The sequence below is a fragment of the Thalassophryne amazonica genome, chromosome 7 (assembly GCF_902500255.1).
Source record: "Thalassophryne amazonica chromosome 7, fThaAma1.1, whole genome shotgun sequence".
In the NCBI taxonomy this organism is placed as follows: domain Eukaryota; kingdom Metazoa; phylum Chordata; class Actinopteri; order Batrachoidiformes; family Batrachoididae; genus Thalassophryne; species Thalassophryne amazonica.
In genome coordinates, this window is record NC_047109.1 from 121,632,636 (window position 1) to 121,659,418 (window position 26,783).

Consider the following 26,783-nt stretch of genomic DNA (forward strand, 5'->3'; position numbering starts at 1 on the left):
ATTACTGATTACTCTTTGAAAAAGTAACTTAGCTACTTCACTGATTACTCAATTTTAAAAGTAACTAAGTCAGATATCTAGTTACTTTATTAGTTACTTTCAGCAGCTGCCAACACCCCCCACCCACCACCACCTCAAAATGAAAATGATAACCCGTTTTGCCAGTACTTACTTTATAGTCACCCTTTCTTGACTTCAGTGAACATACATACCTGTTTTCTAAAAAATAAAATAAATACATCTTTCTTGACCTCATATTTAACTGTTGATGGCACTGTAACAGTAAAACTTACCATTTCTAACCAACATTGTTTATAAATGGAACTATTAAATTATTTCTAACATTTTTTCTAACATTTAAATTCTCTCTAAATATTTTAGTTGTTGAAATTATTATTATTATGAGTAGTATTTGTAGTAATAGTAAAAGAAAAAGGCTTCAAAACTGGACCTTTAATCTAGGGTTGTTGTGGGGGGCCACATCTCTGCCCACGCCATGCTCCCTTCCTGTATGGATTCGCCCCTGTTTTGGCATTTGAGCACAAATAATGGATAACGTTTATTTATGCAGAAAACACAACCAGATAGACAGGTAAGAACATTTTATTGGCGTTTTTTACATTGTGTCATCATCAGAAAGAGAGATAAGGTGCATTTGGGTGGAAAAAAAAGTGTTAGCTGTTAAGGTGTCGCGGATCAGCTGTTTTCAGCGAGGACACACAGAGCGGCTCAGAGTTTTAAATAAAGGTGGGAAAAGCATAAAAATGTCTTTGCAAAGCTTAATGCAGGTGTGCTGTCATGACTGTGCTTTGAGAGATGAGGACTAATGGTAGCTGCTGCAGAAAACCACGGATGAAAAGCTTGCAGCTCGCTGAAAGTGGGCAAAGTAGGTATTTCAGTCGAACCCTGACCTCCTGTCCATGGGCCAAGTTTAATGCTGCTAATGACCCGCAATGCAAACATAATAATGCACAGTGACTTGGAGAAGTAACTTTAATTTGATTACTGATTTGGAAAAATTAACGCGTTAGATTACTTGTTACTGAAAAAAGTGGTTAGATTAGAGTTACGCATCACCCCCTGCAGGACGTTCTGTCTGCTCTGGAGAGCAGTTTCAGTGACAGACTCATCCACCCTCGCTGTGAGGGAGAGATTCTGCAGATCGTTTCTCCCGGCTGCTGTCAGACTGTACAATGAACAATGCTAGTACTGTGGTAACCATAGCAACCAGGACAGTAATCATGTCATTACCTGCTGTATTTATTAGGTGCAATAATTTAACTTATGGTGCAAACGTGTCACTTTACCTACTATATTTTAACCTGCCCATATTGTAAATATCAGAGTAACTTATCGTATATTTCACGCTGAAGCCATTTTATCTGATCACTCTCACATCCTGACAGTGTACATCATCCCGGCAGTGCAGCATTGAACTGAACAATGGTAGCCTCAGCTTTACCCGGCACTCAGTGCTTTTTTAGTTCTTGTTTTTTAAGAGATGCTTGTCTGTTTTACTTCATGCCCTTCTGTCTATTCCTACTGTTCTATTCTGCGATGTGACACTGAAATTTCCCCATTGAGGGATGAATAAAGGCTTTTCTTATCTTTTCTTAAGTAATGCATTACCAACATCACTGAGGCCAGTGTGTGACAAAGTAACACAGGTTACATCAGTCCATAGCAGGTTACTTCCACAGCCAAGTTAGGTACCCATCTACAGCTGGGTGGACTGTAGTAATGCAGATGAAATGTTACTTTCACATTGGAAGGTGTGGCCACTGAGCTGGCCTTAGCCTGTTGCAACCGCTCACAAAACCTAGCTCGTAGAGTACATTTTACACAGACACTGAGAGGCATCAGACTCATGCTTATCCCTGGGTACTGCAGCATGAAGCACGAGAGGCTGATTCCCCCTCATGGAATGCCAACATATTCCTTGCTCCTACCCCAGCCAAGAAGGGAACCCATTCACAGCTGGGTGTCCAGCTCCTATCCCAGAGAGCCACCTGCTCCACAAACCTAACTAGGTACCTGAAATGTTAGTTTGAGTTCTTTTGCTAACCACTATAAAATGTTAACATTAGGCTCTTAGTTATTTTTTTTTTTTTCTGTTATTTCTACTTTAAAATGCAGGACAAAGCCATAACACTGAGTGATTTTGACAATTTATGGCAGACAGAAGAAGGATTCCTCTTCATTAGTTCAAAGAGTGCTCGTGCGCTTTCTCTCCTTTTCTGTTTCATTGTCCAGGGTTAAAAGCAATAAAAACACTCCCACCTCACCTACACCGCTGTCCTCCACAATGCACTCACATATGTGCCGACACTCTCTCATGGGCTGATGCTTCCAAGTCTGATCTGATAAGAGGCTGGTCCTTGGAAATGTGGGTGCAGTAAATCAAAAGACAGATCACTGACGTGCACAGTGTCAGGTCACTATTGTCCACTTACACTTAAATCACAGCAGAAGAGGTTGAAAATAAATACTATTGAGAGGCAGCTGCAGTCTTTCGTGTAGTAAAGACCTGCAAGCTTTATTCCCTACATGTTCCTCAATTACACTCAATTAACCCTCTGGGGTCTGAGGGCATTTTTTGGACAGTTCACTCTTCTGGCATAAATGTTTTTTTTATTGCTGTTAACAGCTCTCCCTGCATCCCACAATCAAGTTTTATGTCTCTTTTGACAACCTGTACTTTTTTATTATTACTATTACACAAAGGACACATCACAAACTTCGACTTCTAAGTTGACTGTGTGTTTGTTCTCTCCTGCTCGGAAAGCAGCTTTCACACTTCGAGGCTCATTCACAGTTTGAGGAGCAGCACCTCCCCCTCGCTCCACTGATATGGTAAACAGTGCTTTACGCCAGAGCGAGAGAGCTTGGCACAGGCTTATCCAATAACATTCACAGGCAAACTAGTCGAGCAATCCTGACACTCACACACTCTTTGTTTGAGCATGTTTGGTGTTTGATCGCTGTGCATAATGGCGCATTGGAGCCACCAGCCAGGGGGCTATTCAGACAGGCCAACTAATAACACGTCACTCCTAAAAACAATCTTTGGTTTATCACGTGAAGTGAATCTGCCCTACAATTGGATTTTGGAAAACCATGTGACGGTGAACCAATTCCGATTGGACACTTACATTGCACACGTCATCACACAGCTTCTATGAGGAGTACAAAGATGGTGGATGGCTGGCTCGAAAGTCCACGAAGTTAACTTTTCAGCAAAAAAAAAAGTAAGTTTCTGTCTCATATCATTAAAAAGTTATTCATAAAATTTAATAAAACTTGGTCTCAGCAGTCGTATATGACACCATCAGCCCCAGAGGGTTAGCAAGAGTTGGTTTAAATACTCAAGCATGACATATTTGGTGTTTTGGGGCTTTTAGAACAGCTAAGTGGAGCTACTCTGATAAACTGAAAAAGCAATTTTCAGCTTACAACCCCAAAGTGTGGAGAGGCCTTCAGCATGTCAAACTACAGGAAACAAACCCCACACCCTGTGGAGAACCCCTGACTGGCTGAGGAATTGAACCTGTTTTAAACCAGGTTTGAAAGGGACACTTTCTCACCCCTCACCCTCCCCAACAACAGACTTCCTGCTCCCATAGTCACCTCTGTCCCCCTCCACTCTGTGACACCACCTGCACTAATGATCTGTGAAGAGGAAGTATGCTGCCACATTCGCAAACAAAAGATCAAAAAGACTCCAGGACCTGACAGTGTCTCACCCTCATGTCTGAGAGCCTGTGCTGACCAGCTGGCCTCCATCGTCACCTGCATCTTCAACAGATCTCTAAAGCTGTGCATGGTTCCTTCCTGCTTTAAATGCTCCATTATTATCCCAGTCCCAAAGAAACCCTCCATAACAGGACTAAATGACTGTAGTCATGAAGTTGTTTTGAACGGATGGTGTTGACCCACCTGAAAGACATCACAGGAATCTTGCTGGACCCCCTGCAGTTTGACTACCGAGTAAACAGGTCAGTTGAGGATGCAGTCAACATGGGTCTGCATTACATCCTGCAGGACCTGGACTCAGCAGAAACGTACATGAGGATCTAGTTCTTGGACTTCAGTTCAACGTTCAACACCATCATCCCCAACATTCTCCATTTAAATAAACTCCCCAACCTCTCTGTGCCAGCTCCCATGTGTCAGTGGATCTCCAACTTCCTGATGGACAGAACATAGAAGGTGAGGCTGGGTGCATCACATCCAGAGCACGGACAATCAGCACTGGCACCCCTCAGGGGTGTGTGCTCTCCCCACTGCTGTTCTCCCTCTACACAAACGACTGCACCTCAGGGAACTATTGGTTTATGTGCCGCCCTGACCTACCGGAGAATTGGCAAGACGGCTGCCACCAGAACCACGACCCCTCACCTGTCCATCATGATTAATGAGTTAGGCAAGGAGATACATTCTCAGACTGTGTTAACTCTTGTACTGAGTCCAGGGGCGGTCCTGGAGGCGGGCCGACCGGGCAGCCGCCCGGGGCGGCATCAGGGGGGGGGCGGCATGACCGTGCGGGGGGAAAAACAAACAAACAACAAAGCAAACAAACAAAAAAAAAAACGGTCAAAAAAAATTAAACCCTGTCCAAAAAAAAAAAAAAAAAACGGGGTGGGGGGTGTTGTCCTGATGGGGAGGTTCGTGGTTACAACGCGCTCAACTTTTGTTCAAAATCAGCTTCTTATCACTGGTAACGACGCGGCTTACCCCTCACTCATTCCTGCAGCTTCACAGCGCTTTAAACGGTCCACAGAGTTCAATAGCGACACAAAGAGCGCAGCGAAACGAGACGAGTCATTGGATAAATGCTGGGCTTTGTCCCGCCCATCGGACGCTCTGCGTGTCTGGGGGTCTATGGGGCAGTGGGCGGGCCTCGGCCGGCCCGGACGCTCAGCTTCTGCATGATGATTGGATGATCTGTCTGAGGCTGAATCCCTTTTTGATTGACAGCGAAATGAGCGAATCAGCGATCTTTTGATGTAAACATCCGTGGGAGCATTTTTTAATGTTCATTCTGTTCTGAGTTGAACCGGAGACTTTCCTAATCCTCTTAGCGGCATTTTCTTTGTTAAAAACGACTAGCGACAAATCCAGCTTCTATTTCTGGTGGGGTTTTTTGTAGCTGCTTGTGTTTGCAGACTGACTTCTATCTCTCTTTCTGACTTCTATCGCAGTTTCTGTCCCTACCGAGCAGCGGGTGCTGCTGAGCTCCTCCACCGTCACAAAGCACTCACAGGCGGACACACTTCACACGAGCCTCGCGCCAGTCCCAGCTAGCGAGCTAGCTAGGTAGCAAGCTGCACATAATCGCAGACAATTTGAATGTTGTGGACCGGATTTTGGTGAAGCCATTTGATAGTCTTCCTTACGAAGAAAAACTTAGAGTTAAACAGCAGGGAAGATCAACTCCTCAGATTAATTTGGTGCAAAAGGTGGGAAAAGTAGCTGAGCTCTCAATGGTTTGCAGGCCAAAGTTAAAGCAATAGCCCCCAGGTCAATGTTTGTGCATTGCTATGCACACAGACTGAATCTGCTTCTGTCTCAGGGGGCTAAATGCTTATCTGAGTGCAGAATATTTTTTGCATCACTCTCTGGGTTTGCCACATTTTTCTCAAAATCCACAAAGAGGATGTCTTTTCTTGAGTCTGCAGGCTGCTCAAGGTTGCCCAGAAATGCTCCTACTCGATGGAATTTCACATCATGGATAGTGAGCACTGTGGCAAACAATTATGATGCCCTCCTGCAAACTTTTGAGATGATCATTGCAGATAAGTCCATGGATGATGACACATTAGACTGTGCCAATTTCTTTGTGTTTGTTATTGTAGTAGTCATTAAAACTGGAAATTTGTTCTTGAAAATAGCTGTTGTGAGTTCATTTGTGGGATTGTGGGTGTTCTGGACGAAGTTAGTGTTTTCATGGGTGGTGGGGCGGAGGTGGTGGCCATGTTAGTGTGCGTGGGGGGGGAGAGCACGCAGGGGGTTTCCACCACCGTTGGACTCATCCAGGATAGTCATGAGACTGCATAAAGACAGGAGGTGGAACAGTTGGTCCTCTGGTGTGGTCAGAACAACATGTACCTGAACCTGCTCAAGACTGGAGATGATAGTTCACTTCATGAGGAACCCACCATCACTCCACCTCCCCATCCTCAGTAATACTGTGCCTACTGTGGACACTTTCCAGTTCCTGGCATCCACCATCTCCCAGGATTTAAAGTGGACCTCCCACATCCATCAGGAAAATGGCCCAGCAGAGGATGTACTTCCTCAGACAGTGCAGGAAGTTCAAGTCCAGGAACTGCTCATCATCTTCTACACATCCATCAGCCAGTCTGTCCTGTGCATCTCCATCTCCATTTGATTTCCCTCTGCGTCCAAACATGACAGGCACAGACTTCAACCAACTGTCAGGTCTACAGAAAAAAAAAATCATCTGAGCCAGCCTGCTCTCCATCCAGTAATTATACCAGTCCAGGACCAGAAAGCGAGCTGGTAACATCTCTGCAGACCCCTCCGACCCTAGATCTCAGAATCTTGAGAAAAGTGAAGGCTTACCTCCCAGCATGTGATTTTGAGCGAGTTATTCATTTGTTTATAACATCTCGTCTTGACTATTGTAACTCACTCTACTGTGGACTGGACCAGTTGTCTCTAAAGCATCTGCAGCAGGTCCAGAATGCTGCTGCATGACTGCTTACAGGGATGAGGAAGCGAGAGCACATCACCCCTGTGTTAGCCTCGCTCCACTGGCTCCCAGTCACATTTAGGATTGATTTTAAAATCCTGCTGCTTGTGTTCAAGTGTTTAAATGGTTTGGCTCCCGAATACCTCTCTGAGCTTTTGACTCCTTATGTTCCGGTCAGATCAGTGAGGTCAGAAAGCCAGCTTTTATTAAATGTGCCCAGATCTCGATTAAAAACTCAAGGTGATCGGGCTTTTTCGGTGGCTGCGCCTAAACTTTGGAACAGTTTGCCTTTGCATATCAGAGCTGCTCCATCTCTAGAGTCTTTTAAATTTGTTCTTAAGACTCATTTTTATGCTTTGGCTTTTAATACAATTTAAGCTGTGTGTGTCTGGTTTTATGTGTCTTTGTATATTTTGGCATTTTAATGCTCTGTTTTTTTTATGGTATGGTTTTTGATATTGTTTTTACTGTGAAGCACTTTGGGCAGCTGCTGTTGTTGTAAATGTGCTATATAAATAAAACTGACATTGACATTGACATTGGACACACCCTGTTTAAACTCTTCCCCTCTGGTCAACGTTACAGAGCTCTGTACGTCAGAACAACGAGACACAGGAACAGTTTCTTTCCACAGGTCATCAGACTGATGAACAACTTAATCTGCCAAAAAACTCAATCATTCATATACCTCATGTACAACTTAACTTCAATCTGTTGTCTGTTTCACACATCCTTTTTTCTTTTCTCTTATTGCACATTTTATTTTACTTGCACATTTTATTAGTGTAAATTATTGCGTGTTTAGGGTATATCTATACATGTAGTACAGAGGGAGTACAGCTCAAACTGAAGTCAAATTCCTTGTATTGATTCTGTTAGACTCAAGACCACTTTGTAATAGTAAATACACAAGCAGTAGACGTGATATGTGTGCAGGCCAGTAAATGCAATCAAACAGAATTATATTACTTTCATGTACAGTAGTGTTCAGAATAATAGTAGTGCTATGTGACTAAAAAGATTAATCCAGGTTTTGAGTATATTTCTTATTGTTACATGGGAAACAAGGTACCAGTAGATTCAGTAGATTCTCACAAATCCAACAAGACCAAGCATTCATGATATGCACACTCTTAAGGCTATGAAATTGGGCTATTAGTAAAAAAAAAAAGTAGAAAAGGGGGTGTTCACAATAATAGTAGTGTGGCATTCAGTCAGTGAGTTTGTCAGTTTTGTGGAACAAACAGGTGTGAATCAGGTGTCCCCTATTTAAGGATGAAGCCAGCACCTGTTGAACATGCTTTTCTCTTTGAAAGCCTGAGGAAAATGGGACGTTCAAGACATTGTTCAGAAGAACAGCGTAGTTTGATTAAAAAGTTGATTGGAGAGGGGAAAACCTATATGCAGGTGCAAAAAATTATAGGCTGTTCATTTGCAATGATCTCCAATGCTTTAAAATGGACAAAAAAAAAAAAAAAAAAAAAACAGAAACGCGTGGAAGAAAACAGAAAACAGCCATCAAAATGGATAGAAGAATAACCAGAATGGCAAAGGCTCACCCATTGATCAGCTCCAGGATGATCAAAGACAGTCTGGAGTTACCTGTAAGTGCGGTGACAGTTAGAAGACGCCTGTGTGAAGCTAATTTATTTGCAAGAATCCCCTGCAAAGTCCCTCTGTTAAATAAAAGACATGTGCAGAAGAGGTTACAATTTGCCAAAGAACGTATCAACTGGCCTAAAGAGAAATGGAGGAATATTTTGTGGACTGATGAGAGTAAAATTGTTCTTTTTGGGTCCAAGGGCCGCAGACAGTTTGTGAGATGACCCCCAAACTCTGAATTCAAGCCACAGTTCACAGTGAAGACAGTGAAGCATGGTGGTGCAAGCATCATGATATGGGCATGTTTCTCCTACTATGGTGTTGGGCCTATATATCGCATACCAGGTATCATGGATCAGTTTGGATATGTCAAAATACTTGAAGAGGTCATGTTGCCTTATGCTGAAGAGGACATGCCCTTGAAATGGGTGTTTCAACAAGACAATGACCCCAAGCACACTAGTAAACCAGCAAAATCTTGGTTCCAAACCAACAAGATTAATGCCTCGCAGATGTGAAGAAATCATGAAAAACTGTGGTTATTCAACTAAATACTAGTTTAGTGATTCACAGGATTGATAAAAAGCAGTTTGAACATAATAGTTTTGAGTTTGTAGCGTCAACAGCAGATGCTACTATTATTATGAACACCCCCTTTTCTACTTTTTTACTAATAGCCCAATTTCATAGCCTTAAGAGTGTGCATATCATGAATGCTTGGTCTTGCTGTATTTGTGAGAATCTACTGAATCTACTGGTACCTTGTTTCCCATGTAACAATAAGAAATATACTCAAAACCTGGATTAATCTTAGTCACATAGCACTACTATTATTCTGAACACTACTGTATTTTTATTTTTGGACACATGAACTGTTACACTAACAGTTATGTGTGTGACAGAAAATTTTGTTCTGTTATTCTGTGATTGTATCACTCAATCACTCACTCACTCACTCATCTTCAACCGCGTATCTGGGTTTGGGTCGCGGGAGCAACAGCTCCAGCAGGGGACCACAGACTTCCCCCTCCTGTGCCACATTAACCACCTCTGACTGGGGGATCCTGAGGTGTTCCTTGTCAGGTGCACCTTGTCCTGGGTCTTCCCCAGGGTCTCCTCCCAGATGGATGTGCCTGGAACATCTCACTAGGGAGGCACCCAGGGGGCATCCTTACCAGATGCCTGAACCAACTCAGCTGTCTCCTTTCAATGAAAAGGTCAGTGGATCTACTCCGAGCTCTTCGTGGATGACCGAGCTTCTCACCTTATCTCTAAGGGAGACACTAGCCACCCTCCTGAGGAAGTCCATTTCGGCCACTTGTACCCACAATCTAGTTCTTTTGGTCATGACCCAACCCTCATGACCATAGGTGAGAGTAGGAAAGATTAACCAGTAGATTGAGAGCTTCACCTTTTGGCTTAGCTCCCTTTTGTCACAACAGTACGGTAGAATGAATGTTGCACCGATTCTCCAGCCAGTCTCACACTCCATTGTGCCCTACTCGTAAACAAGACCCTTGTACTTGAACTCCTCATCTATGTTGAAGAACTGTGCAGATGAACTGTCCCTGGTGTTCACAGACATCTTCAACACCTAACTTGAAACATGCAAGGTCCCAGCAGGCTTCAAGGCTTCATCTCCATCCCCAAAAAACAAAGAACTTTAGGACTTAAAGTGTAGGAGTATTAGTCATAAATATAACGTTAGTCATACTAGCTATTACCCATAAACAAAATATGCGCGTATTCAGTAAAAATTACACTATAAAAGTAGCATACTGAATAATTTTATCACTGGAATGACCAACTTGAATAGAACCAATGGGATAGAACATGATTCCGGGTCAGCGTGTCTGAGTCTCATTTAGTCAAGATCCGCAGTGCATACAGCGTTCAATAAGCAAAATCATGGCCTATCACTTCCATGAAGTTGGTGTGAACGGCTACCTGTATGAACTGGTGAGGGAGGAGGAGGCTTGGGGGACGGGTCCTCACAATTCAGTGATTCCGTGGAGGAAAATGCAGCCAGAGATGTGCGTGATGGCAGGTCCAAAATGGCTAGTACCCCATGGTCCCGATGCGGGCATTACTCTGTCCAGAACAATCTGGAGCTTAATGCCCTCAAGACAGTGGAGATGGTTGTTGACTTCAGGAAGAACCCAGTCACGGCAAACCCCATCACCCTGTGTGACTACAAGTCACCAGTGAAGTGTCCTTCCATCACCTGGGGATCACCAACACCCAGGACCTCAAGTGGGAGCTGAACATCAACTCTCTCTTCAAGAGAGCACAACAGAGGATGTACTTTCTGGTTCAGCTAAGGACGTTCAACCTGACAAAAACAATAATGATGAACTTTTACACTGCCATCACTGAGTCCATCATCTCCATCACCATCACCGTCTGGTATGCTGCTGTCACTGCTAAGGATGTGTGCAGACTGCAGCATATCATCTACACAGCAGAGAAGGTGATCAACTGCAATCTGCCATCACTACAGGACCTGTACACCTCCAGGACCCTGACACGAGCAAGGAAGATAGTGACCGATCCCTCTCACCCAGAACATAAGCTTTTTGTCACCCTCCCCTCTGGCAAATGGCTGAGGTCCATCAGGACTAAAACCTCAAGACAAAACAGTTTTTTTCTATCTGCAGCTAGACTTACAAATAATGCCAAAAAATGCCATTTACCCTGCCTCTACCCCCCACTTCCATGAAGTACAGATTGGTCATCCTTGGACTGAAAGGTACTGTACATCTGCATGCCTTTGCACAGCCCCATTTCACTATGTTATAGTTATTTAACAGTGAACATAGTTTTGTGTATTTGACCATCTGACTCCTTTACTTTTTACAGAAGTATTTTTCCTTTTCTTTTTATTGTTGTTTGTGCACCAATGACACCAGATCAAATTCCTTGTATGTGACAACTTGGCAATAAATTTAATTCCGATTCTGATTCACTTGGTGCAAGACCTCACTCCCTACACAGAGTAGGCAATCCATCAGTTTCTTGCTAAGAACCATGGCCTCAGATTTAGAGGTGCTGATCCTCACCCCAGCTTTCTTCACACCCGGCTGCAAACCAATCCAGTTAGTGCTGGAGGTCACAGGCAGATGAAGCCAACAGGACCACATCATCTGCAAAAAGCAGTGATGATACTCTCAGCCCACCAAACTGAAAACACTCCTCTCCCCGATGACACCTTGATATCCTGTCTATGAATATCACAAACAGCTCTGGCAGAGCCCAACCCCCACCGGAAATAAGTCCGACTTGCTGACATAACTCTTGCTTTGTCAGTACAGAGATTGGATGGCCCTGAGAAGGGACCCCCTTACTCCATACTCCTGCAGCACCTCCCACATTATCTCCCAGGGTACCTGATCATGCGCCATCCCCAAAACCACAAAACCCATGTAGACCTGATGGGCATACTTGAACATTGCCCATTCTGTTTCATTGCCCCCATCTTCCACAGGGATGTCAGAAAAGCTACGCCAGAGGTGGGAGTTGAAGGTCTGTCAGTCAGTCGGCTCCTCCAGATGTTGCCAGTTCACCCACACTATCCATTTGGGCTTGCCAGGTCTCTCTAAAGTCCTCCCCCACCCTCTGTTCGAACTCACCACCAGATGGTGATCATGTGCGCTCTTCTCTCTCTTTCTGGAGATTGACTGCAGGTGTCTGGATGTGTTCACTTCCACGTTCCCGTGAAGACAGGTAGGTGCTGGCCACAGCTGCAGGCTCGTTGAGGTGTGTGTTGAGTGTTTAAGGAAATGGTTTTGTTGTTTAGAGACCTCTGTGTGGACTGTCATTGGCAATTGGAAACCTTTGACAGCTTCAAGCTGACAGCTGCGTGTGCTGCGGGCTACGTGATGCAAGGGCGCCCTCATGTGGATATGAACAGTGGTGTTTTAAATTAGTATTTATAAATCTGTCTTTTTAATTAGAAATCATATTGTTAATAAATTCCTTTCTTCTATTTTAGAACCACTCCTCTGTCTCATTTGCAACGAACCCGTGTGTTTTTAGTTGAAGTTATTGAAATTGTCGAATTCCCTGGGTGAAACTCCCAGGGTGGTGTCAGAAGTCTGACGTATCATGTTTATTCATGATTTTTAATTGCTCTGACGATCAGGAGTAACTTGTCTGCTTTGCTACATTTGGTGTCAAGAAGTAGAATGCAAATTGAGACTAGAGAGGTGTGTTCTGTTTGTTTTTTGGTGAAGTAAAATTTTTTGTTGTTTGTTTTTTTTTTTCTCTCTGTTTTCCAGAGCAAAGCAGCAGGTGGCCTCGGTGCAAGTGATTTTCCCTATTTTGGTTGCATCCTTATTGTGGGAAAGTCTCAGGTGGTATGATGGCAGAGGAAACGCAGGAGCTGAGAGAGTTAGTCACTCAGCTTAGGATGGAGAATGAGAGGTTGAAGCAGGAACAGGCTGAGGCAGTGACTGGCCCAAGTATAGAGCCCTCATCTAAAGTGCCCTTGAGTGGTAATGCTCCAGTAATGGAGAAGTTTATTTTTTTACCCCGAGATAGAAAATGTCCCATGTTTAATGGCAAGACAGGCATGGGGTTGGCTGAGTGGTTGGAGGAGATGCAAGCTTGTGTGAGAGCCTGTCATGTCTCTGAAGCCGACCAGGCATTTTTTTTATTTTGATCATCTGGAGGGGGAAGCATGTGAGGAAATAAAGCATTGTTCCAGTGAAGAGCGTTCAGACCCATCAAAGATCATTGGGATGTTACAGGCGCTGTATGGAGATACAGAATCTTATGTGGCACTTCAAGAGGCCTTTTTCTCCCGCAGACAGAGTGAGGGAGAGACTCTATTAGGGTTTTCATTGGCATTAATGAGCCTGATGACATCTGTTAAGCAACGTGCACCTAATGGTGTCCCAAATGCAGAAGTAATTGCTACGTGATCAGTTTGTTGAGTGTGTGTTTGATGGGTCACTTCGGCGCGAATTCAAGCAGTTTGTACACCGGCAGCCTACCGCTACCTTGTTGGAGTTTAGGGGTGAGGCAATTAGGTGGGAATGAGAGGGTTTACCTGGAGGTATGAAGGGTAGTGATTTTTCCTTCCAGTCTGTTATGGGTACTCAGTGTGTTGTTCAGGGCAGTGGCCAGGTACAGGCTGGTTCTTTCAGGCTTCAGAACTACAGGAAGTAAGGGAGATGCTCCAGGGGCAGCAGGAGCAGTTGAATTGGCTGACTCAGAGTATTTCCCATTTGCAGGATTCTGGGCGGTTTCGTCAATCAGTGTCGCATGCCGGCAGGATTTGACATGCCTGACCATAGCAAATGTCTGCCAAGCTCCGTCAGACTGTTTGGAGTGCACACAGAAGTTTGTGGAGTCTGGCTTGCTTGTTGGACTGTTGGCATCTCCTGCATTGTTGCAGGTGGAATGGGGTATAGCCTACATTCCGGTGGTGAATGTGGGATCGGTGGAAGTGTGGCTACGCCCCTGGGCTATGATTGGCACTTTAGAGGAGGTGCGGGTTGTGAGTCTGCCTGCGGGGGTTGCTGAGGTGCCCGGTGGAGGCGGTAGTGGCCTTGCAGTCTGTTTCTCCATCAGTGCAGGATCAGATTGCAGCCCTGGAGTTGGGTCACTTACCTTTAGAAGTATAAGGTACGGTGAGAGCATTGTTGGGTCAGTTTAGTTCTGTCTTTTCAGCCCAAGATGGGGATCTGGGTTTTACTGACTTAATATCGCATGAGATTCCGCTCCTGGATGATGTTCCAGTGCGACAGCGGTACAGCAGAATTCTGCCATCTGAGTATGAGGTGGTCAACGATCACATCAATCAGCTGCTTGGAGCACAAGTTATTAGGGAGAGTAGCAGTCCTTATGCCTCTCCTATTGTGCTGGTTAAGAAAAAGGATGGCAGTTTGCATATGTGTGTTGACTACAGGCTCCTGAATGGAAAAATCAGGAAGGATGCCTTCCCTTTGCCTCAGATTGATGAGTCCTTGGATGCCCTCACTGGGGCTCATTGGTTCTCTACCATGGATCTGGTGAGTGGGTATAACCAGGTTCCTGTGGCAGAGGCTGATTGTCACAAGATGGCTTTTTGCACAGCTTTTGGTCTGTTTGAGTGGAACTCAACTCAACTTTTTTTTTATATAGCGCCAAATCACAACAAACAGTTGCCCCAAGGCGCTTTATATTGTAAGGCAAGGCCATACAATAATTATGAAAAACCCCAACGGTCAAAACGACCCCCTGTGAGCAAGCACTTGGCAACAGTGGGAAGGAAAAACTCCCTCTTAACAGGAAGAAACCTCCAGCAGAACCAGGCTCAGGGAGGGGCAGTCTTCTGCTGAGACTGGTTGGGGCTGAGGGAAAGAACCAGGAAAAAGACATGCTGTGGAGGGGGGCAGAGATCGATCACTAATGATTAAATGCAGAGTGATGCATACAGAGCAAAAAGAGAAAGAAACAGTGCATCATGGGAACCCCCCCACAGTCTACGTCTAAAGCAGCATAACCAAGGGATAGTCCAGGGTCACCCGATCCAGCCCTAACTATAAGCCTTAGCGAAAAGGAAAGTTTTAAGCCTAATCTTAAAAGTAGAGAGGGTATCTGTCTCCCTGATCTGAATTGGGAGCTGGTTCCACAGGAGAGGAGCCTGAGAGCTGAAGGCTCTGCCTCCCATTCTACTCTTACAAACCCTAGGAACTACAAGTAAGCCTGCAGTCTGAGAGCGAAGCGCTCTATTAGGGTGATATGGTACTACGAGGTCCCTAAGATAAGATGGGACCTGATTATTCAAAACCTTATAAGTAAGAAGAAGAATTTTAAATTCTATTCTAGAATTAACAGGAAGCCAATGAAGAGAGGCCAACACGGGTGAGATATGCTCTCTCCTGCTAGTCCCCGTCAGTACTCTAGCTGCAGCATTTTGAATTAACTGAAGGCTTTTTAGGGAACTTTTAGGACAACCTGATAATAAAGAATTACAATAGTCCAGCCTAGAGGAAATAAATGCATGAATTAGTTTTTCAGCATCACTCTGAGACAAGACCTTTCTGATTTTAGAGATATTGCGTAAATGCAAAAAGGCAGTCCTACATATTTGTTTAATATGCGCTTTGAATGACATATCCTGATCAAAAATGACTCCAAGATTTCTCACAGTATTACTAGAGGTCAGGGAAATGCCATCCAGAGTAAAGATCTGGTTAGACACCATGCTTCTAAGATTTGTGGGGCCAAGTACAATAACTTCAGTTTTATCTGAGTTTAAAAGCAGGAAATTAGAGGTCATCCATGTCTTTATGTCTGTAAGACAATCCTGCAGTTTAGCTAATTGGTGTGTGTCCTCTGGCTTCATGGATAGATAAAGCTGGGTATCATCTGCGTAACAATGAAAATTTAAGCAATACCGTCTAATAATACTGCCTAAGGGAAGCATGTATAAAGTGAATAAAATTGGTCCTAGCACAGAACCTTGTGGAACTCCATAATTAACTTTAGTCTGTGAAGAAGATTCCCCATTTACATGAACAAACTGTAATCTATTAGACAAATATGATTCAAACCACCGCAGCGCAGTGCCTTTAATACCTATGACATGCTCTAATCTCTGTAATAAAATTTTATGGTCAACAGTATCAAAAGCAGCACTGAGGTCCAACAGAACAAGCACAGAGATAAGTCCACTGTCCGAAGCCATAAGAAGATCATTTGTAACCTTCACTAATGCTGTTTCTGTACTATGATGAATTCTAAAACCTGACTGAACCTCTTCAAATAGACCATTCCTCTGCAGGTGATCAGTTAGCTGTTTTACAACTACCCTCTCAAGAATCTTTGAGAGAAAAGGAAGGTTGGAGATTGGCCTATAATTAGCTAAAATAGCTGGGTCAAGTGATGGCTTTTTAAGTAATGGTTTAATTACTGCCACCTTAAAAGCCTGTGGTACATAGCCAACTAACAAAGATAAGTTGATCATATTTAAGATTGAAGCATTAAATAATGGTAGGACTTCCTTAAGCAGCCTGGCAGGAATGGGGTCTAATAAACATGTTGATGGTTTGGATGAAGTAACTAATGAAAATAACTCAGACAGAACAATCGGAGAGAAAGAGTCTAACCAAATACCGGCATCACTGAAAGCAGCCAAAGATAACGATACATCTTTGGGATGGTTATGAGTAATTTTTTCTCTAATAGTCAAAATTTTGTTAGCAAAGAAAGTCATGAAGTCATTACTAGTTAAAGTTAATGGAATACTCAGCTCAATAGAGCTCTGACTCTTTGTCAGCCTGGCTACAGTGCTGAAAAGAAACCTGAGGTTGTTCTTATTTTCTTCAATTAGTGATGAGTAGAAAGATGTCCTAGCTTTACGGAGGGCTTTTTTATAGAGCAACAAACTCTTTTTCCAGGCTAAGTGAAGATCTTCTAAATTAGTGAGACGCCATTTCCTCTCCAACTTACGGGTTATCTGCTTTAAGCTACGAGTTTGTGAGTTATACCACGGAGTCAGACACTTCTGATTTAAAGCTCTCTTTTTCAGAGGAGCTACAGCATCCAAAGTTGTCTTCAATGAGGATGTAAAACTATTGACGAGATACTCTAACTCTCTTACAGAGTTTAGGTAGCTACTCTGCTCTGTGTTGGTATATGACAATAGAGAACATAAAACTGACTTTGCAATGCTCCTGGTACTTTTCAGAGATTGATGCAATGGATTTTTGGTGACCAGCAGTGTCTGTCCTTATTGTTGTATTTGGATGACATTGTGCTTTTTTCCTCTACTATTGAGCAACATCTGGATAGGTTGAGGGTGGTGCTGGAGCGTTTGCAGCATGAGGGGTTAAAGGTGAAACTCAAAAAGTGTGCCTTTTTTTTAGCAGGAAGTGCATTATCTGGGGCATGTCATCTCTGATAATGGTGTTGCTACCGAGCCTGGTAAAGTGGAGGTGGTTACTCATTGGCCGCCTCCGGTCACACTCTTGGAACTGTGCTCTTTTCTGGGCTTTGCCAGCTACTACCGCTGGTTTGTAGGTGGTTTTGCAAAGTTGACAGCACCCCTACATAAGTTGGTAGTGGAGTTGAATAGGGTGAAGCCCAGTCAGGTAGATCAGCCAGTTTTGGGTTATTGGACAGAGGAATGTGGCCATAGCTTTGAGACTCTAAAAGCTAAACTTACCTTCACACCTGTGCTGGCATATGCTGATTTTAATCTTCCATTTATTTTGGAGGTGGCTGCTAGCTATGGGGGCTGGGAGCAGTGTTGTCTCAGGAACAGGATGGCAAAGTTAGGTTGATTGCTTATGTGAGCCATGGGTTACACCCTACTGAGCGTAACATGGTGAACTACAGCTCTATGAAGTTGGAATTTTTGGCGCTCAAGTGGGCAATGACTGAAAAGTTCAGGGAGTACCTGTTGGGCCATAAGTGTATTGTGCAAACTGACAACAATCCATTGAGTCATTTGTTATCTGCAAAATTTGGTGCTACTGAGCAACGTTGGGCAGCGCAGTTGGCCTCATTTGATTTTGAGATTAAGTATCGTTTGGGTTATAGCAATAAGAACGCTGATGCCCTTTCATGTTTGCATTCTCCTGGGATGCAGGATTTCCAGGTACTGGTTGGTGGTGCACAGCTTCCAGAGCCACTGCAGCAGGTTTGCCAGGGGAATAAGGTGGATGTAAGGCAGGCAATGGCTGTAGTCTTGCCCCACCATCTTCCATCTGACCTGGCTGCACTGCAGTGGGCTGATACAATGATTCGGGAGGTTTGGGCATTTTGGGAACGTAAAAGGGGTCCTGATAAGGAGGAGCGCAACCAGGTGTCGCAGTCAGCCCGGGTGCTGCTTCGGCAGTGGGACCGGTTGGTCGAGAGGGATGGAGTTTTGTACCGTCAGGTGTTTAAGCCCAATGGAGTTGGGGCTGTGTTGCAGTTGGTGTTGCCTGCAGCTTTAAAAGCTGATGTGTTGACTGAAGGTCATCAAGGGCATGCTCATCAAGGGGTCGAGAGGACCCTAGAGCTTTTATGTCAGCGGTGTTATTGGCCAGGGATGTCCACACAAGTGGCAGATTGGTGCCAGGCATGCGAGAGGTGTCAGGTGCCCAAGGTGAATCAACCAGCAGCTTGCGGCCCTATGGGACACCTGTTGGCATCCCAGCCTAATGAGATTCTTGCCATTGATTTTGCTATTCTAGAACCTAGTCATGGTGGAGTCACTACCCATGACCAGCGAGCTACTACGGTAGCTCAAGTTCTGGTTACAGAGTGGTTTTCACGGTTTGGGGTTCCAGCTCGGATACATTCTGATCAGGGACAGAGTTTTGAGAGTGTTTTGATCCAGCAGTTGTGTGGCTTTTATGGCATAGAGAAGTCTCGTACTACACCAGACCATCCATCTGGGAATGGGCAGTGTAAGCATTTTAATAGAACGCTTCATGATCTGTTGCGCACGCTGCCCGTGTCTCGAAAGCATCATTGGGGTTCCTGTTTGCCCCAGATTTTGTATGCTTACAAAACTACGCCGCATCAGGCAACTGGTGAGTCTCCCTTTCTGTTGATGTTTGGTCAGGAGCCAAGACTCCCAGTTGATTTCCTGTTGGGTCGAGTGATTTTCTGTTTGGTGGAGTTCAGGAGCCTGTGGGTGGTTTTGTTCATGAGTGGGTCAGGGAGCACCAGACTCGCTTGCAGATGGCTTTTGATGGAGCTCAGGATGGCTGAAGGCCACTGCAGAGCGTCGTAAGAAGGATCATGATCAGCGTGACCGTGATGGTCCCTTGAAGGAGGGCCAGTTCGTTTGGTTGTGAGATTTTGGGGTATGGGGCCATCATAAGATCCAGGATCAGTGGTCTTCTGTCATGTATCGTGTCCTGAGGGCACCACAGGAAGAAGGAACACTTTACACAATTGCCCCTAAAGATGATTTAACCAGAGCCAAGCAGGTTCATCGCTCTTTGTTGAAGGCAGTGGTAGGGGCTGGGTCCGCTGATGAGGCTGTGGTCCATTCTCTGCCTTCAGTGGAGTTTTCTCCACCCTCGGATGAGCCATTACAGGACAGGTGGTGTCGTAATGACAGGTGGTTGGTGTCAGGGTCTGAGGACCCTGTGTCTACCTCAGTGGTGAGGGAAGTGGTAACCCAGCCTGCCCCTCAGGTGGAGGTTGCGGAAAAGGTGACCCAGGTTGCCCCTCAGGTGGAGGGGTTGGAGGTTGTGAATATACCTGCTTCTCCACAGCTGAGTCCACTGGAGGATCCATCGGTTGCTGGGCCATCTTTGCCAGTGGAGCCTAGTACGTCTTCCCTCCCCACTTTTGAAGGAGACCACTAGGGTCACTGTGGGTCATCATTCTAATGTTCATCATCTTCCACAGTCTGCAGTGCAACTGGGTCCTTCTGGCCCTATGTAATGTAGGTGGCATGAATAAGGTTATGGAATGGGGGCTATTCCATCATCGTGGCAACGATTCAATTTGTGGGGGTGGATTGTAGCAAGATGGATGACCTTAATGATGTTCAGCTGGTGGATTGAGTGCAGCTAATTGGGGTAGGGAAGTGTTTCTTATAAAAGAAGGTAATGTGCTCTCTTCTCTCTCTTTCTGGAGATTGACTGCAGGTGTCTGGATGTGTTCACTTCCACGTTCCCGTGAAGACAGGTAGGCGCCAGCCACAGCTGCAGGCTCATTGAGGTGTGTGTTGAGTGTTTAAGGAAATGGTTTTGTTGTTTAGAGACCTCTGTGTGGACTGGCGGTGCGCTGCTGAGTGTTTGTGGTGCTGTTGACACTCTGGGGCAGTGTCGAGTTACAGCTGATTGCTGTAACGGATGTTCGGTATGTACAGCAGGAAGTTAAGCTCCTCCTTCAGATATTTGTTATTTATGTTTATCTGTTTAAAATGTAGGATTTTGGACCGAGCTGTGGAAGGAGGCCCTGCTGCTTTGCTCTGGTGCTCTGCTGGAAGATTTCATCCTGTGAGACAGGTGGATGTGCCCTGTTTGCTGCAGCTGCTTTTTATGCTCAGTGTGGACAGTTGGAAAACTCTGACAGCTTCAGGCTGACAGCTTCAGGCTGACAGCTGCGTGTGCTGCCGGGCTACGTGATGCAAGGGCGCCCTCATGTGTATACGAACAGTGGTGTTTTAAATTAGTATTTATAAATCTGTCTTTTTAATTAGAAATCGTATTGTTAATAAATTCCTTTTTTGTATTTGGGAACCACTCCTCTGTCTCATTTGCAACAAACCCATGTGTCTTGAGTTGAAGTTATTCAAACTGTCGAATTCCCTGGGTGAAACTCCCAGGGTGGTGTCAGAAATCCAACATATCATGTTTATTCATGATTTTGAATTGTTTTGATGATCAGGAGTAACTTGTTCGCTTTGCTACATTGTTACTGTCATTACACGAGTGCAGCAACAAGATTACATCCACACTCCAATTACCACAGACAGGATACAGTAATTAATCCACAATTATTACTTGTTTACCATAATAACGGCACACATCACAATTAAAGACAACACATATACATTTGACATTGTTTATGTGCACTAAACTTTGAAACAGTCCGTTATCCGAATCGAGGCAATGTGAGTGTGGGGGAGCTGCAGCAACATGTGGTCGCGCAGCCGTCAGCATGGTGGGGGGGAGCTACAGCAGCTAAAGCTGCACTGCACCTCAGAGGGGGAAGGGAGTGGTGTGAGCAGGGACCGGGATGGGGTGGGAGATGGGGACAGGAGGGGGACGGGAGCATGTGTATCAGTCTCTGTCCTTGTGTGAGTGGCAAATGAGTTAAGTTTGTCAGTTTCTGTCTGTGTGTGCTGGAGTTGCAGAAGATAAGAAAGAAGGCAGCTGAATGGTTCACCAAGGCCGTAGAAATTCTTCTGGAGGAAAACAATGGGGTGTTTTGTCCTTCAGAGGCTGATAAGCCTGCCATGTTTATGGTTGAGCAGTGAAAACACCTTTGCAGCTCACATGAACAACTAGATCCAATTTATGAGTATTCCCTGGTCTCTGACATCTTCCTTTGCAAGGTGTGCATTTGCTCCGAGATGTTATCCAACTTGCATCTGAGTTCAAGGGTTAACGCAGTCTGAGAATGTATCACCTTGCCCAACTCATTAATCATGACGGACAGGTGAGGGGTCATGGTTCTGGTGGCAGCCATCTTGCCAATTCTCCGGTAGGTCAGGGCAGCACATAAACCAATAAGTACCAGCCCTCCTACAATAAAAACAAATATAAATAGATCTTCAATGTCCTCCACAGAGAATGGCACCAAGCATGCGACACGCCATTACTCCCAGGCATCAAGAACATAGCCCACAGGGTAGGTTCCATCTGGGCACACAGATTCCCCCAGCCCTGATTTCCCTGTTGAAAAAAAAATGGTGTCAATAGTGTTCAGAGACCAGCTGATCAATTCCATGGTTAATCCAATATAGTTTGAAGAATTCACAGTCCGGTGAAGTAGGGACTTGAAGGTTGGAGCAGAGATAGAAGAGAGAGGAGGAGATGCGACCGCCCTCGTCGGAGTCCCAAGCTGTTTAGGTGCATCCTTATGTTTGAATATGGTGTTCATTATGGACAGTCCATGACTAGCACAGAAGTCCAACAACAAATGACCGCTCTGGTTTAGATCAGGGAGGCCGTTCCTCCCAGTCACTCCACTCCTTTAATCCACTCCTCAAATACTGCCCTTTTCCTCTTGCCCCACTTCTCATGCCTTGAGGAAGCGAAGCAGTAGAAGATCATTTTCTGCTCCTCAATGGTCCAATTTACAGTGGTGTAGTTTCATAGATTTCTTTTGGCCCTTTGAGGCTGTTGCTGCTGGAGTCCAGGATCAGAACTGTGCTGATCTGGTGGGTTATCCAACTGAGTGCTCCCGCAGAAGAGATCATTCCCTGCAGCACTAGGAGAAGTTGCACCATTGCTTTCCTCACACACCTCATACAGAGATCTCTCCCAGCAAACCCTCTTCACAGTGGGACCGAGGACACTTGAGGCAAGTGTCCAGTAGGAACTCCAAACCCACTCTCCAGATGTCATTGCTCATTTATGCGTTAAGGTCCCCCAGTAGAACAATGAAGTCCCATGTGCAGGACTCCATTCAGGGACTCAGAGAAGGCAGAATACTCCAAACTGCTGCTTGGTGCATACACACCAACAGCAGTCACAGTTTACCCCCCGCCATCTGAAGCCACAGGAAGGTGACCCTCTTATCTACTGGGGTAAACTCCAATGTAGCGGCACTCAGCCAGGGACCCGTGAGTATCCCCACATCTGCCTGGCATGTCACACCCTGGGCAACTCCAAAGAAGAATAAAGTCCAACCCCAATCATGGAGAGTTGTACCAGAGTCGAGGCTGTGCATGGAGGCGAGGCCCACCAGATCTAACTTGTAGTACACCACCTCCAACACAAGCTCTGGCACCTTCCCCCACATTGAGGTGACATTCCACACCCCCAGAGCTAACCTCTGCCACCAAGGTTTGGTCCATCTAAGCCCTCGACTTTCACTGCCACCCATAGGACAGCACACCCAACCCCACTGGTTCTCCCTGTGGGTGGTGAGCCCACAGGGTGGAGCTGGAATGTCCACGTTGCCTTTTCAGGCTGTGTCTGGCTGGCCTGGCTCCAGACAGGGGCCCCGGGCTTCCTCCAGGGCCGGGTCACATTTCCTCTTCATCATTTATTCATGGTGTCATTGTGAACCATTCTTAGTCTGACTGCTCGCCTGAAACCAATTTGCCATGGGAAACACTACCAGGAGCACAAAGGCTCCAGACAACACAGCTCTCAGGTTCATAGGGGCACACAAACCTCTCCATCATGATAACGTGATGGCTCCCAGATAGTTATGTTAAATATTATTTTTATTGTTGTTGGCAGGAGTTGTGGGCAAGTGGTTAGTGCACTTGATTTCAGTGTTGAAGGTTCCCAGTTCAAACCCCACCCCTGCCACATTCCTCTATGTAATGTGAAGTTGCATCAGATCCACCTCAGATTAGCTGTGCGACCCCAAGTACAAACAAGGGAGTAGCTGAAGGGACATAATGACAGGGTTTTCTATATATTAGCAATATTATTATCAAATATTAATGTATTTAACTTTTCATCATTATTATTCAGACAAACAAACAACACATGAATCTAGATCTTTTTACACTATTAAATGGCCATATTTTTTAGATTTTATTAAGCTGTTGTCTCGCTTTATTCAATGTGGTGCAAGCATGGCTCAATTAAGAGCTGGTTTAGTGGCTATGAGCAATAATAATGAAGCTCACTTGGACATAGGAAAATGTAAATTTAGCGCTGTTTAGGTTTTTGTTTGTTTGTTTGTTTGTTTAAGAAGAAAAGAGAGATACTGCAATAGCTTGACTTGACTTTGAGAAATTATTTCACTTTGGGAGATAGGTCAGGGAACATGTGCTGCCCTGAATTCTGGATGGCAGCCACCCAGACAGGCAAGGGGTCCATCCCTACCTTTCAAAAGTAGTCATCTTGCTGCTACAGGCATGTGAAACATGGAGTTTCCCCTTGACCTTCTACAGCTGCCGGGGGCCTCAACACTGAGGCACCTGCATGCTGGATCATGCCAAGAGAAATGCGTCACATGGCCAAAACACCATAGCCAACATCCCCTCACAATAAAAGGGATACTACTCATCTTAGTTAACCTGTGTAATTGTTTGTTTGACACAAAGTCATTCCATCAGTACCCAAGGATCTTCTGAAGAGACCTAGTACCAAAGACATCCAGTCAATGCTTTGGGTCACTGGTTAATGTACAAGTCTTAGAACCATACAGTAAAACAGGAAGAACCAGGAGCTTAAAGACTTGGACCTTTGTTCTCCTGCAATGCTATCAGCATCAACAAACACATCCATCCAGGATATCAGGCAAGTCACAAACTGTATGGACACAACTGCAAACTCACACAACTGATGAAGTTCAAAAGAGGTTTAATGGGTACTACAGGCGGGTGGTCGGTACACGTGTGGTCCAGCAGCATGGCAGAGGTAGCAGACAGACGAGAGGCTGAGGCGTAATCAATAAACAGACACAGGTCAAAATACACAGTGTTAGGACTATCAGAGGCAGGACAAACGTAAGGTCAAAAACAGGCAAGGTCAGAATACTGAGAAGCAAAACAGGACAAAGCTAAGCATGGGACGGAGGCTGGAAAGTGACACAAAATCAACAATCTGGCAAGGGACTGTGAGACTGTGAGGGCTTAAATACCAGTGGAATAATTAGGGTGAGAAATGAGTAGCAGGTGTGCAGAAGGTGCTGAAAGGGGGCGTGACTGGGGAAGACAAAGGTAAGTGCAAGAGAGTACAGTGAAGCAAAAGCACAGTGAACAGGGGCAAGATAACCAAGTGGCTGAAAAACAAACAGTGCAAAGGAAGTTAAGTGACAGAAAGACTAACTGTGAATAATGTGACATGTTCCAGGCAAACAATAATGTGTGAGCAAAACAAAAGGGGTAAAACTAAGAAATACTGTGACTAGTCTAAGAAGGGAGAAAAAACAAGAAACCTAATATTAAACCAAGCTAGGACAGAATTGATACTGACTGAGACATAAAAGTAAATACAATCAATGATGAAGACAAAACAAACTGCTGGTATAACAGAATAAACATACCCGGTGACTACAGAATAATACAATAAATAAAACAAGATAACTGATAAACAGAAAATGCAGTAAATAACAAATGGAACATAATCAGACAAGAAACACTTGAAGATAAAGGCTAACCAAAACCTGTGACTAAAGTATAATACGATAAGTGTGATAAACAAAATTAAACTAAGACTAAAGCGACATAAGAAACCAAGAGTGAAAGCAAATAAGAAACAATAAAGCAAAACTAAATATGTGGAAAAGAAAGGATACACAGAGACTAAATGAAGCAAAACCAATCATAACTGAAGCAAGACCAGGGCAACCAGACATAATATAATAAATAAAACACTGAAGATTCAGAACCTGGAGAGCCCAAAACCTAGGACATGAACCCATCATGGGCAGGAGAGCATGACACAGGAAGTCAGTGAAAGCCTGGGTCTGTATCCACAAAGCATCCTAAGGCTAAAAGTAGCCCTTAATGATGTCATTATAAGAAAAACCTTAGAATTCCTGAAATTCTTAGACATTTCTTAGAATTTTCTCTTGGTAAGATAAAGGTTATTCACAAAACATCTTAGGTCTTAAGAGAGCTCCTGAGGTGAAAACTGTTAAGAGGAGAGAGGAGGACTTTTAGGAAGCCTAAGAGTGTGTCTTAAACAGAGAAGACTGTGGAAAAGACAGAGAGGAAAGAGGACATTCTCCGTATGTTGAATGGCAGTGATTCAGTAACACACTACTGGTTCGATGCTGCAGGAATAATATTTGTGGTCGACCTCATCAGGAATGAGCTGACTTTCCCACCCAGCGTAGTAACGTAATAACGCCCGAGATGAAGGTCATCACAACACTGTGATACCTGGCTACAAGAAAAATGTCAATTACATGTAAATTATATAACATTCATACAATTACTGATAATAAGTGATGTCAGCAGCCTAAACACACCTGACTGAGAAGAACGTGGCTTGTGTGCTGCAATCTCTGGTCTTGCTTTGGATTGCAGCACGTACCAGCACTTCTCACACTTGCCGCTTAGGTGCACAAGAGGGAATGACACATTGATTTGATGGTCAATGCGCTCCTAAGTCTGCGTCTGCCCGTGTGCCGTGATCCCAGGACCTAGTTTCCCTCTTAAAACTTATTCTCCTTCATGAGCTGTGCCAACAGCAGGTGCTGTTTTTCTGTCCAGTTGGACTTTCTGGTTCTATTTTTATCCATTTCGTTCATTGTTTTGATCATTCTGCCAAATCAAACTGCTTTTTTAAGGACACCGGTAGTTACAGCGATTGCTGACAGCTGAGTCTGTGTCCACCAGTGGCAGCTGGTGAAAAAGCTCTTGGTGGGGCTGCTGTGCCAATAGATTCCCTGCCTTGTCCAGTACAGGCATTCAAGTGAACAGTCAGAAAATGACTACAATTCCACAATAATCATTTCATGTCCTTCTCAAAATCAGTAGTTTTACAGATGAAGTTAACCATTTGCAGCTCGTATTAGACCCCATTTATACTTTGGAAATGAACAGTATCAAATACAACACAACACTCAAGTTCTTGAGCAAGAAACATTTCACCATTTGACACCAATTCAAACTGTCCTGCACTGCCGTTATCTTCAGTCAAACACATCCTGGTGTTCACAGTGACACCGACCTTAACAGAGCAGAAAATATCACCAAATTTAGACTCTTTCAAAATAAGGAAAAAGATTCTTCAATTGACAGTACATACGACAATGATCACATCATTTTTTTTTTCAAGATGGCGCTGGCGATGCAGCTGCCTGTTATTTCAGCTCTACCCCCTCTTTTCCTACTTTCGCTATTTTTAGTACTTTTTAATGGTGCTTATTTGCCTTTATTTGCAGT

The 26,783-nt window shown here is 44.5% G+C and overlaps 1 long non-coding RNA gene across 1 annotated transcript; it reads right to left on the minus strand.

Annotated features, from left to right (window-relative positions):
- Positions 1-6,410: 6,410 nt before the first annotated feature.
- LOC117514843 lies at positions 6,411-22,705 on the minus strand. The gene is made up of 3 exons (XR_004561976.1): positions 22,691-22,705; positions 11,296-11,299; positions 6,411-6,541 (listed from the first exon to the last, which is right to left on the minus strand). It is a non-coding gene; the product is annotated as an uncharacterized LOC117514843 (long non-coding RNA).
- Between the last annotated feature and the right edge of the window lie 4,078 nt (positions 22,706-26,783).